Source organism: Podarcis vaucheri, assembly GCF_965113315.1.
Source record: "Podarcis vaucheri genome assembly, chromosome: 3".
In the NCBI taxonomy this organism is placed as follows: domain Eukaryota; kingdom Metazoa; phylum Chordata; class Lepidosauria; order Squamata; family Lacertidae; genus Podarcis; species Podarcis vaucheri.
This window is the reverse complement of record NC_138761.1, coordinates 30,866,017-30,883,868: the sequence shown is the minus strand read 5'-3', so window position 1 is coordinate 30,883,868 and position 17,852 is coordinate 30,866,017. Positions and strand designations below refer to the sequence as shown.

General features: G+C 42.7%; 1 long non-coding RNA gene across 2 annotated transcripts; it reads right to left on the bottom strand.

The window, feature by feature from the left end:
• Positions 1-3,621: 3,621 nt before the first annotated feature.
• LOC309528945 lies at positions 3,622-11,820 on the bottom strand. 2 transcript variants are annotated; one of them, XR_014218000.1, is made up of 3 exons: positions 11,654-11,820; positions 7,119-7,237; positions 3,622-3,716 (listed from the first exon to the last, which is right to left on the bottom strand). It is a non-coding gene; the product is annotated as an uncharacterized lncRNA (long non-coding RNA). The 2 variants fall into 2 exon arrangements; XR_014218001.1 differs by lacking the exon at positions 3,622-3,716 and adding an exon at positions 6,242-6,381.
• Between the last annotated feature and the right edge of the window lie 6,032 nt (positions 11,821-17,852).

Below are 17,852 nucleotides of genomic sequence, written 5' to 3'. Positions count from 1 at the left end.
CTGTTAGGGGCAAAGTAGTGTCAGCTTACTGTGCTGGTACAACACAACATGTTGTGCATATTTATGCCAGCCCATAGATTCATTGCCAACTAATGGGACTTATGGCCTCCAAGGGTTACTAACAATATGCTGATTATACTGCTGCATCCCTACTTATCTCTGGGCAACCAAATACAGTTTGAATAAAGCTGTCTTACATCACTACTGGAATATGGGCAGGCTCAGACTTTGGTGGGTCTCCAGAGTTTAGGGAACCTGATTTGTGGAGCTGATTTAGTATATCGATGGTTCACATAAAAGAGTGTTCCCGGTCAGTTCTAAAAGTCATGGTGGAACATGAACTCAGTCCTCCACACTTATCTGGAGGAATAACAGCTCTTAAAATTAGGCTATATATATTTGAAAAGAAAGAAACTTGTATAGATTTCTAATGTACAAAATATAAAAGTAATAAGTGGATGCGGGCGGCGGGGGGGACGACGACTCCTTTGAGTCTTTTACCATAATATTGATTTTATATGTCAGTTTTTCTTTAACATCCAATTTCTGGACTGTTTTATTGAAACTTCAACAGACAGTAGCTTATTTTTCCACAGACGTAAGCACCTGAGATTCTTGGCAGATCAACTTAAGAGCAGTAAAATGTCCTATAAAATGTAACTCTAGCTTAGAACATACAGATTGTTTATAGAATATATTCCAACATTTGCTTTTTCAAGAGCAAATTCTCTTTCCTGGCAAATATATACATATCGGTTCCATTATAATGGGTAACTGAAAAATGATCAGCTGATTAATCCAAATAAACAGAAATATTTCCTCTGGCCTATGCATTTGGCTTCATAGATATCTTTACTTCCCACAGAAAGTTCAGTGCATACCATAACCAAAACATTCTCAAAATCCTTAAAGGGTTTAGCAGGGTTTTTTTTTTTTATCTTATAATCGCTTTGAAAATGAGGGCGAATCACAAATAAACACAGGAAATTCTGTAATTGTTTTCCTCTTGTTTGATTTTTCAGCACGCAGCAAAAAAAGATTACAGTTCCGTGAACATCATCACACCCTGTGACAAAAGAAGCAGCATAATCTTCCCATCTAAATAAAGCAAATAAGCACAGTGTTCCTGAGCCAGATATGACTGAATCAAAGATGTCTATGTATTACATTTATCTTACACAAAGAAATAAACTTGGACAACCTAAACAACACATTTTTCTATAATAACAATTTTTAAAGGAATAATTGGGTAAAGATCTTTTTAAACTGTCGCAAAATTACTCCGCGAGAAGGCTATGCCCACCAGAAAGTGAAATAAACATCAGCAAGATGTAAGGCCGGTCCACCCATGAGGCAACATGAGGAAGTTGCCTCAGGCGGCAGATCTGGGCAAGGAAGAGGCGGCAACAAAGAGGACAAACTGGTGCAGACAAGGCAGCCTCAGCAGCAGGCATGTGCAGAAACGGAGGTGGTGGCAAAGGGAAAGCATTTTCAGTTTTGCCTGTACTGGCAAAATGTCCTGGGCTGGCCCAGGTACGGTGAATAGTTTGACCAAAATAATGGGTTGGTTGTTTTTTAAATGAGGAAGGTACAGCTAGAGGTGAATAAAACTTTTGCCTTCATGTAAATAGGCATACCTGTTGTTTTTGTCCATGGAGTTTTCTTGGCAGGGATACTGGAGTGGCTTGCTTGCCGGTTCCTGCTCCAGGTGGATCACATTTAGTCTAAACTCTCGGCTATGACCTGTCCGTCTTGGGTGGCCCTGCATGACATAGCTCATAGCTTCTCTGAGTTATTCAAGCCCCTTCGCCATGACAAGGCAGTGATCACCTTGCCGACAAAGCTCCGTATAGTTAAAGCTATGGTTTTCCCAGTAGTGATGTATGGAATTGAGAGCTGGACCATAAAGAAGGCTGATCGCTGAAGAATTGATGCTTTTGAATTATGGTGCTGGAGGAGACTCTTGAAAGTCCCATGGACTGCAAGAAGATCAAACCTCTCCATTCTGAAGGAAATCAGCCCTGAGTGCTCACTCGAAGGACAGATCCTGAAGCTGAGGCTCCAATACTTTGGCCACCTCATGAGAAGGGAAGACTCCCTGGAAAAGACCCTGATGTTGGGAAAGATGGAGGGCACAAGGAGAAAGGGACGGCAGAGGACGAGATGGTTGGACATTGTTCTTGAAGCTACCAGCATGAGTTTGACCAAACTGCGGGAGACAGTGGAAGACAGAAGTGCCTGGCGTGCTCTGGTCCATGGGACACGACTAAACGACTAAATAGGCATGCTCAAACCAATATATGCACTGATGAAAAACTGTGTAATTGATCAGTATATATGTGTAGGAATAAAGTGAGTTAAGCCATTAATGTGCATAAGAAGTGGCTGTTGATGCAAATTCATCACCTCTGGTTGACTGCTTCTAAACTAGATTAAGAACATGTTTCTTAGGAGAGTAGACACATTTACCACAGAATGTGCATATTGTCCAGAGAATAAACAAAATTGTAGTTTCCCAAGCTAGAGAATGTGTATACTTTCCAGAGAATGTGGATATTTTCCTTCTCCTGGGGAGAAGATGTACACAATGGTTATGATATATGATGAGTGCTTGTTATGCACGTTAACCATACAATTCACATTGCCCCTAACATGCATACCTCAATATTGCCAGCATTCTTAGTCTTACACATCTCACAATTCTCCTATATGACTTCTACTCAGTTTCCAATTATTTCTATTAGAGGGAGAAACATTGACTTATTACTCAATATCAGGAATCAGTCAGATCTTAACAAAATGTTATACTTTGGATAGGCTACCAAGGTATACAAAGGGTCCAGTCTGTGCCTCACATTAGCCTTTTATCCAGCTTGAGGTTTCATAGTCTTGGACTAAAGAAAACAGGAAACCGACAATTGTTATATCAGTTTATGAGCCAATGCTGGAAGACACACGACAAAAGATATGGCCATGTAGACAACTTGAGAAAGTTGTGATATTTCCGAAACTGCCTGTCTTAGAACCAGTTGTTGGGGTGGCAGCCCTCCCTGAAAACAAACAGCTTTCCAGGGCCCATAATTGCATCCATAGATACATGGATGGAAAAAGTTCTGCTGGAACAAGAAGTCCATCTTGCCAATGACTAAGTAGGAGATAAGAAAAGATTCCTACAAGAACCATCTGTTTGATGGCAAAAAAGGCAACATTCCTTTAGAAAGAGAGCATACTCAAAGTTGAATTGTGAGGATTTTTTAAATAATAAAAAGCCCCCTTCCTAACAAGTTGCTAGGTCAACGAAGCTCCACACCAAATGTGGGAATTGCAACGGCTATGTGTTAAGATGGAGGATGATTTAGTTTGGTCCACAGTTTTAAGAGAACTCACCTAAATCATACCTATTGGACTTCTACACAGATCAGAGCATAATTATCCTTTAGATTTCACACTTATCTGAAATTTGCGATACAGTTCTCTGAACAAAAAATATACAAAAATGTGTGAGCAGGTGCACATTTCAGGATGAAATACCTTTATAAACACACACACGGTGATAATATACATATCTATAGAAGTATTTTGTGATTTAAGTATTGATTTAAATATGGATTCTCATATACTGGTAGATCTTTTTGTGTATCTAGAATGTAGGCTTCTGTAGAAAAGGTAAGCGTTACCCTCAGTTGCTTTTGCCTCTGGCCCACTGGCAGGTGAACCTATGAGAGAATCTAGCCCTTAGCACACTGAAGAAAGTCTCCCACTCCCTGGTTTAATTTATTTTAGAAATTGCTTGTGATTTTGCTAACCATTGTTTTCAGTATATGGCATTTTATTGAAATTGTGTTTTATAGCTTTGTATGTTATGTTAGCTGTCTTAGCAAGGCTTTTGGCTCTGAAAGGCAGCACGTTTTAAAATTAAATTAAATTAAATTAAAAACCTCCGTTTGCCAGGAAATGCTCATTCAACAGGCTCCCCGAGAAGTGTGCTTGTGTCAAGTATGTGTTTTCAAATACCGGTTTGTCACATACAAACTTTACAGTCAAGGGCATACTTAAAAAAAAATCCAATATGGGCCTAAATGATTTTTAAAAAACAACAACCATGTAACTAATGCACTGATCTGGTGTTCCTTTTTGGTTGCTGTGTGCTCTCCCACCCAGAAAGATTTCACTTTAATGAATGGCACCGGTGTCGCACAAAACACAGCTGTGGAATTCTCTGCCACAAGGTGTAGTGATGATTGAGGCATAGGGATGTATGCAGTGCCACCAACTTGAATGACTTTAAAGGGGTTATTGGCCCATTCAAAGAGGATAAGCATATTAATGGCCCCTAGCAATGATGGCTTATATATGCACACCAGTTTCAGAGGCTATTGCACTTATTTGCTATTGTGCTCATATCCTGCCTGTGAGTTTCCCATGGGCATCTAGTGAGCTGGAGGGATAAAACACTGTGTTTCTTATTTATTATTGCATGGTAATCAAAACTTTAAATGACATGGCAGGGGTCTGTGTCTTTTGAGCTGTTTAGTTCTGGTCGGTTGGTTGGTTAGTTAGCTAGGAAACAAACAAAACAAACAAAAAAAGAGTTCCTACACAGCATGGAAAAAACATTACCCTACAAGGTAATTTAGTATGTCATTTACCGACACCCCTTTGTAAATTGCCGTCAATCGGTCGTATGTCCATTCTCTGTTGGAAATGGATCCAAAAGGTCTGTATTGAATATACATAGATGAGAAAGCCACAGTGATTAACTACACCCATGCTTCATTTGTTTACTTTTGGAAACCGCTCATCAAACCACCGTCGGAATGGGTGTGTCATGTGTATTGTGGAGATACAGTGTGGACAGAGGCAGGAGAGACGCACAATTATCCCTTTACGCTGGGAAAGCTGATCCAACAGCCTTGACCAAGAACCAGGATGTTCCCATGTATGTTGTCATAGTATCTAGTAGCTTGTACAACAACAACAAGAAAACTAAAGTGACCACAATCTACCAATCTGTGCAAAGACCTAACTAGCACCTTCAAATAAATCACCATGTAGGCCTGGATGTCATGCTCCAGAGTAATTCAGAAATTTAACTTTGGCTGCAGTCTTCAAGCGTCTCCCTCTAAGGACTCAGGCTGTAGTCTTATAATACTTACCTGAGACTCGATGAGCAAGCCTCATTGGACTCAGTGGGACTTATTTTTGAGTAATTCAAAGGACTGAGTGTAAGGGACTCGGAGATAGTGTGCATATAGCCCCAGGCTGAATGTTGAGCAATTAAGCAGCCCTTGGAAGAACCTCTGCCTGGAACTCTACAGGGCTGTGAAGCCTCTTTTCTTTTGAGGGCTGCGTTCCCTGTTGGGGTGACCTTTCAGAGACTGCATGCTAGCAGGAAGCAGGGCCACCCATTTTTTCTGTTAAGTTGTGGGTGAACATATCAGACGACACAGCAATTCTTCAGACAGCTCTTGTTTATTCACAGGCCAGAACAGAACTGAACTGAAGGGTTCAGCCAGCCTGCTTATATAGAGCTCCACTAGAATGCAACAGTAACCATTTTCTGTAACTATCCAATCACTGAACGTCACTTTCAATCCCTTATTTGCATATGTGGACCTGAGTGAAAACTATCTATAGTACAGTGGTGCTGCGCAAGACAAATGCCTCGCAAGACGAAAAACCCGCTAGACGAAAGGGTTTTCCGTTTTTCGATGTGCTTCGCAAGATGAATTTCCCTATGGGCTTGCTTCGCAAAACGAAAAAGTCTTGCGAGTCTTGTGATTTCCCCCCCTTCCCCCCTTTTTCTAAGCCGCTAAGCCGCTAATAGCCTTTTAGCCGCTAATCCGCTAAGCCTTTAATAGCCGCTAAGCCTTTAATAGCCGCTAAACCGCTAATAGCGCTAATCCGCTAAGCCGCTAATAGGGTTGCTTCGCAAGACGAAAGAAACCGCTAGACGAAGAGACTCGCGGAACGGATTAATTTCGTCTTGCGAGGCACCACTGTATCCCCCTGCTGGCCCAGGGTGAGAACTTCAGTACATAACATTTTCCTCTTTCAGCCCTCCTCCTTTCCCTCTTTTCCTATCCATTTTACCATTCCTCTTCCACACAATGACCAGGTACTAGTTACAATTTGGTACTCTTCCGTATCCTTGGTGAGGTGGTGATGGAGAAACCAAGAGCTAAAAATACCTTTCAAAACACACACTCACAAAACACTGCATACCACTGTTTGTTTCTTTCATCCTTAATACAGAGAACTGACTTTATGGATTAGACTCTTAAAAAGCATATTGTGATTGGATCAAACAATATTTTCATATTCTGCTCTTCAAAGGCCTGCTCTCGGCCTCAGTTCCACATGACAGGATTTTATCTGGCACTATAATGAAAACCAAAAGAAAGGAAGAAATCAAGAAAGAAAGAAATCACTGGGAATGAATAATGCGAACTGATTCCTCCCCCCGCCACCCAGTCTTCTCGCTGCTCCAAGGGCTGAATGCTGAAGAACTCAAAGAAAACATAGCCAGAGTCTCAGGAGATGCTGTGTCAACAACGCCTCCTTCTGTTGGCGCATTGCAGTATCTGTTTAACTAATCAGGGGGAAATTTATCATACAGGATTTGGTGGGGTTGTTTGTGGAGTCTCTAAGCACAATAGTGCTGGATGTTCAAATGTCATCCATGTGCCTCTGGAGATGAAACACCACAGCTGGTATAAAAACAAAGAGGTGCCAAAAACTGAATTTCAAAATAGAGGACTATCTTAGAAGAATGCAATTTTTAATGATTTACAGTGTGTGTGTGTGTGTGTGTGTGTGAGAGAGAGAGAGAGAGAGAGAGAGAGAGAGAGATGTATTTTTCATGACCAGATAAGCCAGTGCAAAACACACACACACACACACACACACACACCTGCCACAATAGCACAGCTACATGCGGTAACGTCAAATGGCTATTGAGCATTTATCCAAATCTCTGGAAAGGGTGTGATATTTTTTCAGGCAGCTGAACAACCATAGTAACGAATTCCTCTTACATCATATGTTAGGATGACATATTACTGCAAGTTTGCATATTTGTTTTGGGTTTTTGTTTTTGTTTTGCACGGAAATCTTACCACGAGGTGATGAATAAAAATTATCCTTCTGTGGCTACTCATTCTTATAAACTGCATGTAGAGAAAATGAGACATAGTCTTGAAAAAGATGCTGGCTTGAGAGACTCCTGAAGTGGAATCTGGGGGAAAAATGAAGAGGGGAAGTTATCTATTGGGTTTCCTACATTCCACCCCACTCTTCCAACAGTCCGTCATTTGCGAAAGAAAAGAAAGGAAAGGTTATGCTGATAGAAGCTGACATAATTCTCACATGAATTCTGCAGGGCAAAGTATTGCTTGGAAAGTGTTTGTATATCCTCCAGCAGCAACCTCTGGGTACCACCTCACTCTTCAGCTCAGGGCCTCTCAGTCTTTGTACCCACAGGACTCACTTGAGATGACTGAAAATTGTGTGGAGGCTCACCAGTCACAAAATGGCAGTGCAGGGGCAGCACCAGTTATGGAAAAGGTGGCGGATGGAGGCAAAGTTTGGTATAATCAGCTGGTAATTACTGATGTCACCTGCTGATATCTAATCCATTTTCAGAAATTGCTAAATTCTTCCTCACAGTGTTTCCCCTGTGGCAAGGAGCTCCATCACTCATCATCCCACAAGCTAAGTCAAGACATTTCCTCTGGAGATATTGTGGCTCAGCTTTTAGCGGTGAATACATTTATAAAATATATTTTCCCCTTCCCCATGTCTCTCAAATAATTTTTTCACAGCTCTGTATTTTTATTCCATTCTCCTTTCACGCTCAGCTTGCAGCTAATTCTGCCTTCCCACCAGACCCTGCAGTCCCTCATTGCTGGTCTTTTGAAATTCGCTTCTTACTCCTCTGACAGATCCCCCCTCTTATCTTTGCACTTTCTATCCCCAGTTATTTATTTATGCATTATTAATTATTATCAATAAACATTAGCTTTTTATCTCACTTTTCAATTTCGTTGTTCTGTATGGAACAATGACAATAAAGATTATCGTACTTTCCAATTACCTTTAGTGCCTCCTGTGACCTTACCTCATCTACTCCTACAAAATCTCTGTCTCCTGGGCAGTTTTAGTCAGCATGCATGTTTGAGGAATACCATATTGGCCTGAACAGGCCTCACTTTCCTCCCAAATTCCGATCGTGAAAACTTAAAGTGTGGCTTATATTCATGACCTTATGGTATGCAGCCAGGAGCGTGAGGCAAACAGCGCCAGGAGCGGCAAAGTGGCGCCTGCCTCAAGCGTAGTCCCCCATCCTCTCCCCCAAGGCTGGGAAGGGAGAGAGCAAGGAAGGGGAATGGCCGCCAGCAACACAGTGCGGCTCCCCCCGCACTGCAGCCAGAAGCAGTGAGGAATGGAGCGGCTTATATTCAGGTATTTTTTCTTTTTTCTTTTCTCCCCTCCAATTTTAAAGGTGCGGCTTATATTCGAGGGCGGCTTATATTTGGGCCAATACAGTACTTGTTCAGTTGATATTTTGACCCCCATAACGGGCATCAGAAGGCATCAGAAATTCCCTCACACAAGACTTCCTTCCACTCATGTTCGCAGTCGATAATCCTCAGATGGAGATTGCTAGAGACCCTGCTTTACATTTTCAAGTATTACAATATTTAAAGTTATGATCAACAAGGAGAATTCAGTGAAATACATATGCTTTTTTTTTTTTTACTGCAGGGGGGGAATCTGATTAGAAAATTTGGAAACATCAAGTTCAGATATCTCATACACACTCACAATTTGGGGGATGGAGGGATCATAAATCATAGTACATAATATCCAGCACCCAAGCAGATACTTTTAAATAGTGGAGAGGAATGGGCTATGGCATTTAATCTGCAGTATACCAGTCGTTCCAAGTATGACTCATAGCTCAAGTTCAAAGATAAAGATCAAAGAAGGGAAATATTCTTTGTGTGCCCGTGAGGTCAGATACCCACAGCAAACCCCGTAAAAGAAGGCAGTGAAAAAGAGAGGCCCATATTTTGATTATAGGAATGACACCATTCCTTTAATAATGAATACCTCTCTATTTTGGCAATATGAAATCTGCTACGTGGCACAGATGAAACCTTGGATATCACTATTCTTCAGCGACTTTCCTGCCCGCTGATGCTCAGTTTGGTCTCCACTCTTACACAGAACCATTTGTTTTGTTGCACTCTGAACAAAACAAATGGACGTTCCCGTCTTGTCCCCCCAAGTGGGATCCTGTCTCATAATTTAAAATGAAGTTCACTCTTCATTTCCTTCTGCAAACATTCATAACCCACATTCCTCTTTTGCAGGAGCACAAAGGCTTGCAGATTCAGTTTTATCTCTGTTTACAATCCAGCCCAGAAACACACTTGGATGCATTTTGCTTGTTTACACTGGTTTTCTTCGGATTAAGTGCTTCATAGGGCAAGCTAGAAGAGTAATTAGTAAATAGCAAAGGTCTTTTGCCCTCATATCCTGTTTGTGGGCTTCCAATACACATCTTGCTGGCCATTGTGGGGAAGACAGGTTGCTTGATATGTCTTATGTTTCATTCCGTTGGCTCTTATTTACTTAAGCCCCCTGAGAACTGAGCATGCTCAGAAGCCCCTACAGCCAGTGTTGAGGGTAGTTAAGCAGCAGTTCATCAAGGCTGTGAGTAGGTTCAATGAGGGAAGGAAGTTACTTGCTCAATGCCTGAACACAGGCCAATTAGTAGTCTCCTACATGCTGTTGCACTCCTACTCCCATCACCATAGGCATAGCCATCATGGCTTATAGCCAGGGGCGATGGGAGCTGGAGTCCGGCAACATCTGCACTCACAGTTTAACATGTTCTGAAAGTGGGGATAGGGTCGGGGAGAAGGGTCTGTGGTCCTTTCCCACTCCAGCAGATATTCACCACATTTAGCAAAAGAGTTCTCAGATTTTGGACTCAATCTCAGATCTTTATAGCAAAGAGAAGAAATTTTATGGAGGGTAGGAAACTGTTGTTCGCTGTTCTGAATACAAATACCCCAAATGCACCAGTGCCCCGCCAGATTGCATAATAAAGTCCTTACGGCAGTTTGGTTGAAGGTTGGCTAGGGCTGAGGAATTATGCGTTCAGGGGCTTGCCGATCAGAAGGTCGGTGGTTCAAATCCCCACGCCGGGGTGAGCTCCCATTGCTTGGTTCCTGCTCCTGCCCACCTAGTAGTTCGAAAGCACGTGAAAGTGCAAGTAGATAGGTACAAGTGCAAGTAGTAGGTAGCGTTCCGGCGGGAAGGTAAATGGCATTTCCGTGTGCTGCTCTGGTTTGCCAGAAGCGGCTTAGTCATGCTGGCCACATGATCCGGAAGCTGTACGCCGGCTCCCTCGGCCAACAAAGTGAGAAGAGCGCCACAACCCCAGAGTCGTCCGTGACTGGACCTAACGGTCAGGGGTCCCTTTACCTTTACCTTAAACTGTTGGGGAAATTTCAGTCTTCTCCATGACAATATTCAGAGAACCCCCCCTCCAAATTTTGCCATCTATGAATTTTGTACTCAACTGTAAATCGCGTTTTGATATGGTATAATAGGATTTCAATATTGTTAAAGAAAGCCACAGGCTTAGCCCCTACTCCTTCCACTGCTCTCTTAGCCCATGGTTTCCTTCACCCACCAATATGAGCTAAAGGTATGAGTTTGATTGCAAATTAAGGGACATGAAATATCTCAGGAGAGAATCTTCTGAGAAAAAAACTGTTGGATTCCCTGCCATATTTGACAAATTCTCTCCCCCTGCCCCCACTTGGTGCATGCATTTGACCATCCACAAATGGTGTGGGAAATTTTTGGAGACAGGTTTTGTTCAGCTCCAGTGAGGATACATCACAACATGTAGGGGAAATAAGATATGATGTCTGAGATTCCTTTCCGCATCCTGCTTCTCAATCCCTTTTCCTTTTGTGCAGGGATGCAGAACTGGGTCTGGCCAATGAGCTGCATCATTACTTACCCCATTCTTCACAGTCCGACTTGATAGGTAAGTGGGACCAGCCATGTGCTATTCCCCTGACACCAGGTAATGGACACCTGAGGATGCTATGACTGCTGAACAGCTGATGGGTTGTTACAGTGGCCTCCTCTGAAGGTGGGCTCCCAATGCAAATCAGCTGATCGGCACCGGGAGCGTGCTTTCAAGGCTCTGTTTCCAACCACTTCCTAAAACAGAGCACCATTTTAGGAAACGCTCTAAAACAGAGCAGGCCACTTTGAAGGCACCCCTTTGAAGAGGCTTGCTTCGTTTGCATGAACCACTTCTGAAAACAGAGCTTTGAATGCAAACTGATTCATGAAAATGGAGCAAGCCCCTTTTGCCAGTCAGCTGATTGACACTGGGAGTGCGCCTTCAAAGTTTCAAGCCGCTTCTAAAACAGAGCAAGCAAGCCCCCCTCCGCAGCTGCCTGGCGCCACAAGGAGCCACACTCACCAAGGAGCCACGTATGACGTTATGGTTTATAGAAACGCTTTTCAATAAATAAATAGTAAAGATAAAACCAATAGGACTTGTAAAAACAACGCTAGGTAACTAAACCATGTGTCCGGATAGGCTTTCTTGACTTACCACAACCATCCATCAAGTGCAGAAACAGATGGGCAAGCCTCTTAAGCTGTAGCTGACTTTCGTTAATGTTTATAATTAAGCCATAAGACTTGACAAGCAGCACATTTCTGAGAGATTATCACACATCTCAGGTGCAGCATGAGGCAGGAGCCAAAAGCCAAGCGACTTCAGCTCCTCAGAAAGTGTGCAATAATCCCTCAGAAATCTATTAACCAGGAGTGCCTCATAGCTATTATGACATGGAAACTTCAAGGTAAAAAGGTCATACCTGTGTTTTTTATGAGGAAATGTTGATGCGTGCATGACATAGCCAGTGACCAATCAAAAACCTTCATTGTTACTCTCCGTTCTCAAGTAATTTCATAATAGCTAAATGTTGTAAAGCAACGCTCTGTGATCTGCCTGTTAGCAGCTATTTGCTGGGCTAAATTTGTAAAAAGATGTGCATACTTTTCTCTTTCCAAAACCCCCTGTGAGCTAGGATTACATGCAGACATGTGTGTAGAATTAGACTAAGCATAAATAAAAATGCATTAATTCCATTAGGAATTCTCATATTTTTTAAAGTTAAACAATTACAAGTGGGACCTGCAGCAAAGTGTTGCAGTGTATCCTCGCCATCTTGAGGGAATGCTCCTTTGAGCCAACTGTGCCTTCCTCTGGGATACCAAAAGCTGTCAGGAGTGCAAGCAAATCATTTCACTCCCCACATACCCCCATTTTCCACCTTCCTTTTCTAACCAACAGTCAACATTTGGTATTTACTGAGATGGCTCAGTTCTCAGTTTGGGGGGAAGGTTGACCCCTTAGTTATATTTTCCTAAAGAATTTTTTTGGTATCTGCAAACCTCAAGGCTCCCTCAAGCATGTTGATGACTCCCTCTTGAGTCTCAGTGGCCCCATTTTGGCTACAATCCTGTCGGCACTCACCAGCCGAGTTCACTATTAAAGGGAGTGACATTACTGTAATATGTAGACATTTCATTATATCTGCATGACCGGGAGCATAAATCAATTATAGCCACTGTTAGCAATTCTGCTTCCACTGCTACTTTATTCCTTGCATATGCACCGTAATTTATTTTATTATTTACCCATTCCAGTTTCTGTTCTCTTCACAAAGTTATATTTTAAACGATAATGTAGAATTTCAGGAAACTTATATTGTACCAGCCTATGAACCAGCTGCCAACTGGATCAGAGTTCTCTGGTTGACTGTAGCAGCAGAACAGATAGTAATATCACTCCCTCATATTTCAGTACATAGGAAGAGGCTGTTGGATCAGGCCAGTGCCCCATCTAGTTCAGCACCTAGTTCTCACAGTGGCCAACCAGATGCCTTTGGGAAACCTGCAAGCAGGACCCATGTGCAAGAACACTCTCCCCTTCTGTGGTTTCCAGCAACTGGTGTTTGGAAGTATTATGGCCTCGACACCCACCAGGGGCCCTCCCACCTGCACCTGGCCTCTTCAGAGCTGCAGCTTCTCTTCTAGGTAATTTCCACATTCCTCTTTGCAGTTACAATATAAATATTGGCAAGGGCAAAGAAGTGAGCACATGCCAGGGGGTTCTGAAAGATGTTGCTACTGAAATCTGGAGCCCTCGGAACACATGACGGGTAGTTCCCAGAGGCTCAATGGATTTCACAGCTACATACAATAACACCCAAAGGTCTTATGTCTAGTTCTCTTTGTTGTAGTTTCCCCACAGGTGTTCTTTAGTGTTTAGGATATGGAAAGAGCATTTATATATTGCAAAGCTGGGTCATTTCTTCACTTGAACTTTATTTAGTCTTTGAACGTAGTTACCGCTCTTGGCTGAAGGGGTCAGTTAATATACACGAGCTTTATCTGAGTTATTTTCCTACTGTTTGATAGAATATAGGTTAATCGATAAGGAACAGGTATATGTGACATTTTCATTCAGGCTTCCTCAGTATGAGACACGATTTCTGGTGAGAGTTGGAGTCTAGCAACATCTGGTGAGCATCGCATTGTTCACTACCCCTGGCTTTGGGCACAGAGTAAGAAAGATGTACAACAACCAGCAGCTTCTTTTTGCCTTGTATGTAACTGGACCACAAACACTAAAGGCCAATGAAGTGTCTCTCAGCCTGCCTAGAGTCTCTTCTTTGCTCTGCTCTAGCTACTTAGCAAAGCAGCTATCTCCAAGCCTGCTCCTGATATTCTGGGCCTCTTCCACTTTATGGTGGAACTTCACAGGTTATATCACTTCCTTTAAGTCATGCAGCAAGTGTCCTCTCTGAAGTGTTCCCAGCTTCCCCTTCCCCAAAGCTGCTTTCAACCTTGCCCAAGTTCCACCCCTTCTTTCCATGGAAACAACTGGACCACTTGAGGCACCATTACAATGGCAGAAGAGTGATGGGTGCAGCATCCCTGCTGTACAACACATGCCCTGGACCCTTGGGAACGCGTAGACTATAAATTAAATGAAGAAAAGAAACATCAAACTGCAAATAATCCATAGCTGTGGATAATTTACTGAGCAGGATTGTGGCTATCCCAAAATAACACTTTTGAGAGGACCTATAACCTTCTCTTTTCCTTACTTTATTATAAGCTGCTGGTTTCTCTTTGGATATTACTCAGCGGGGGAATGAGGGTCCATTTCTTCTTGCTATATGTCTTAATTTCAGTTTGACTAGGGCATATATTCAATATTATTAGCAAGATGGGAACAGGAACCCAGCCTAGCTCCTCACCCCCACCCCAAGTTTTAAAAAAGGAATAATTATTTTTCAGCCTACCTACCTAAAATAAGTCATAAATTGAAGGTATATAGGTTCTGTTCACATCTGTTCCAATGTGCAACCGTGGAACTTTGAACAGAGCCAGACATGATGCATTGTTACTGCAAACATCCTGAAATGGAAATTTATGACTTATTACCTCACAGTATTTCTCTCACTGTTTCCTCTTTCAGACTAAATGAGCTTTTCACCTGACATTTGAAACACTGACCCAGGAGACTGAATGTGGCTCAAACTGAGGAGTTTGCTCTCTCTCTCTCTCTCTCTCTCTCACACACACACACACACACTCACGCACAACTATATTGCCACATATAGAAATGGCAAGAGATGGTTGTAAATGCTAGCCAGCAACAGATCAGTGAATTGTAACCTGGCCTTTTGAAGACACATAAGACCCAAGCTATGGGTTGCTGGTCTACAGCCCTCCATCATTCCTGACCATTGGCTATGCTGGCCGGAGCTGATGGGAACTGGAGTCCAACAACATCCAGAGGATCACAAGTTCCCCATTCCTGTCCTAAGGGGCTGATTGAGTGAGGTTCAGGCCCAGTGAACAGCTGCTGCCATTGGGTTTTTTTTTGTGGGAAGACAGAATTAGGATACAATTCTCATGGTACAAGCTACAGTCTGGCCTAAAACAGCTTGCACAGGGGCACCAAAGCAGGCTACATCGCACAGCAGCCTGCCACTTTGCATACTGCAGCTATAGAGCTATGTTTTGAACTACAGTTATCATGTCCTATCAGCCGGTGCCTATTGATACTGGTGGGGTGGAATGCAGGGAGCCCAAAAAGTAGGTAGAGCCCATGCTAGAAAGACAGAGTCACTGATTCTATCCTGATCCCTATTTCCCTCCTTGCTGAGTTCTATAAGGGCAGTACCAGGACTAAGGAGGGGGAAGCTGGCAGGTGTGCCACCACCTGTCAGGAACTGGGCAGAGGAGGAATGGTGGAGACCACCTCACCATCCTGACCCTTCCAGCGAGGAGGAAGAGGGAGACAGTATTGATTTACAACAGGGGTTTGTGGGAGGCCACAGCTCAGAGGCAGATGGGGGGGGAATTGGGAAATAATGGGCGAGCCAGAGGAGCAGCTGGCTGACATGTTAACATTAGAAAGCATTCCAGACTCACCATCTCCCAGAACCCAGCGGGCCTTTAAAGTAGGAGAGCAAAGAGCTTGGAGACAGACAGCACTTAGAGGCACCCGTAGAGGAGATGATGACAAATGAGGAAGTGGGAGAGACAGGGTGGGGTGGGGTGGAGCTTCACATCCAAGAGGCTGGGTTCTATAGCCTCTCTCAGTAAAGTCTGAAATAAAAAAGGACTGTAAGAAACTTTTCCTTGTCTTTACACTTTCCTGAGCAGTCAGCCGGGAGCCACTGACGGCATCCTGACACTGATGTAAGTAAGGAGGCAGATGGATGGGAGCTGGGTGAGGGCAGACTGAGGATGGTGGGGCAGTGCCCCCATTGAACTAATGGACCAGCTTCCATTGCCTTTTAGGGTGTTCTCCTCAAATGCAGTTACCATCACATAATGCAGGGAGTTGGGTCAAGCATAGTCCTGTCACTGGGTTCATTATTCTCCACATATTGGGAAGGCAAACCTGGGTAGCAGTGAGCATTCTCTTTTTGTGGTCCATTTAGAGCCCAGGCAATTTAGAGCCCTGAGGAAAGAATGCCTGAGTCACATTATAAATGTCTTACAGTTGCGTAACAATTTCCAGACGGGTAGGCATGTGAGCCTGCTGCAACAAAAACAACAGAGACTAACACATTCATGGTAGCATAAGCTATCATCGTAAATTTGCCATTATTCAAGGTGACACAAAACTCTTTGTTGTTTTTGCTGCATGTTGGTTTTGCTGCAAGACACGAACATGGCTTTATCTCTCTCTCACACACAGTATTTTCCTCTTATTTCTAATATACCTTTAAATCAGGAGTGGTTAACCTTGTTTGGTATGAACATGCACCCTTGGTCAACCCTCCAGTAGCAATATAGAGGGCATAAGTATGGCCCAAAGTGGGTAGGGATGTAAGAAAGCATTACTTTCCTATCCCACTCTGTATTTGTGCATGCGCTGTCCGCTGGGCCAAAATTGCATAACTTATTCCAACCTATTCATTTCAATGTGAAGGAAACACAATGCAAGTGGGTGGAAAATGCAATGAATTATGTATCATTTGCAGGCTGAAAGCAACCACAACAGTAACTATTGATTGTATTCTCTGCATTGATTTCCATCCCAGACATGGGATGAATAAGAGAGCATTGACAATTTCTGCTCCCATTTCCGTCAGACTTCTCTGTCACCCCTGAAAGTGGTAGGGTCTTGGGGGGCCAAGCCAGCCCCCCCAAGCTGGGAGTTAGAATAGACAAAAGAACAGACACATTACTGGAGAGCAAGTGAATACAGGATATTACACATTTAGCGGAGCATAGTCTTTTTTAATTTTTTTAATTTTCAATGCAGAATCATAACAAAAATTACAAACATTGAATCCAAAATAATACTATACAAAAAAAGGAACATACCAAAAAAAACCAGAAAAGAAAAAGGAAAAAAACACAAAGGAAACAAAACTAAACATAAACGAAAAAGCACACATCTACAGAAAAAAACCATATCATTACGTACATAAACACGTATTATTGACTTCCTTCCTTTGTTCTAAGACCTCAAAAAATTTACTCTTACTATATTGTTGTGTCTAATTAGATTACTTCCACCTTTGTACTTTTTTTTTAAACACCATTTTTCTTTTTCTTTAACCCTGTAAAGCATCATTCATTACATACCAATATACTTACTCCAGAACAATGTTTTTTCATATACTCTTTAGCACAATCCCATTCTTTTAATAATTTCTGGTCCGATTGTCCCCTTATGTATGCTGTGAGTCTTGCCAGATTTATGTATTCACAAAATTAATTTGCTAATCTTTCACTGATGGATTTTTTCTCCCTTTCCAGTTTTTTGCTATAAGCATCCTGGCAGCTGTTGTTGCATAAAGGAATACTTTCCTTTGATTTTCGGGAATATCATTTGTAGTTAAACCTAAAAGGAATGCCTCCGGTTTTTTACTTAGTCTTATCGCCGAAGAATTGATGCTTTTGAATTATGGTGTTGGAGAAAACTCTTGAGAGTCCCATGGACTGCAAGAAGATCAAACCTCTCCATTCTGAAGGAAATCAGCCCTGAGTGCTCACTGGAAGGACAGATCCTAAAGGGTAGGGGCTAGAAACTGCAAGAGGAGAGAGTGCTGTTCTGCTTGGGTCCTGCTGGCAGGTTTCCAACAGGCATCTGAGTGGCCATTTTGGAAACAGGATGTTGGACGAGATGGGCCATTGGCCTGATCCAGAAGGCACCCTCTCCTTCTGTGGCTTCCAGCAATTGTATTCATAAGTGTTATTGCCTCTGA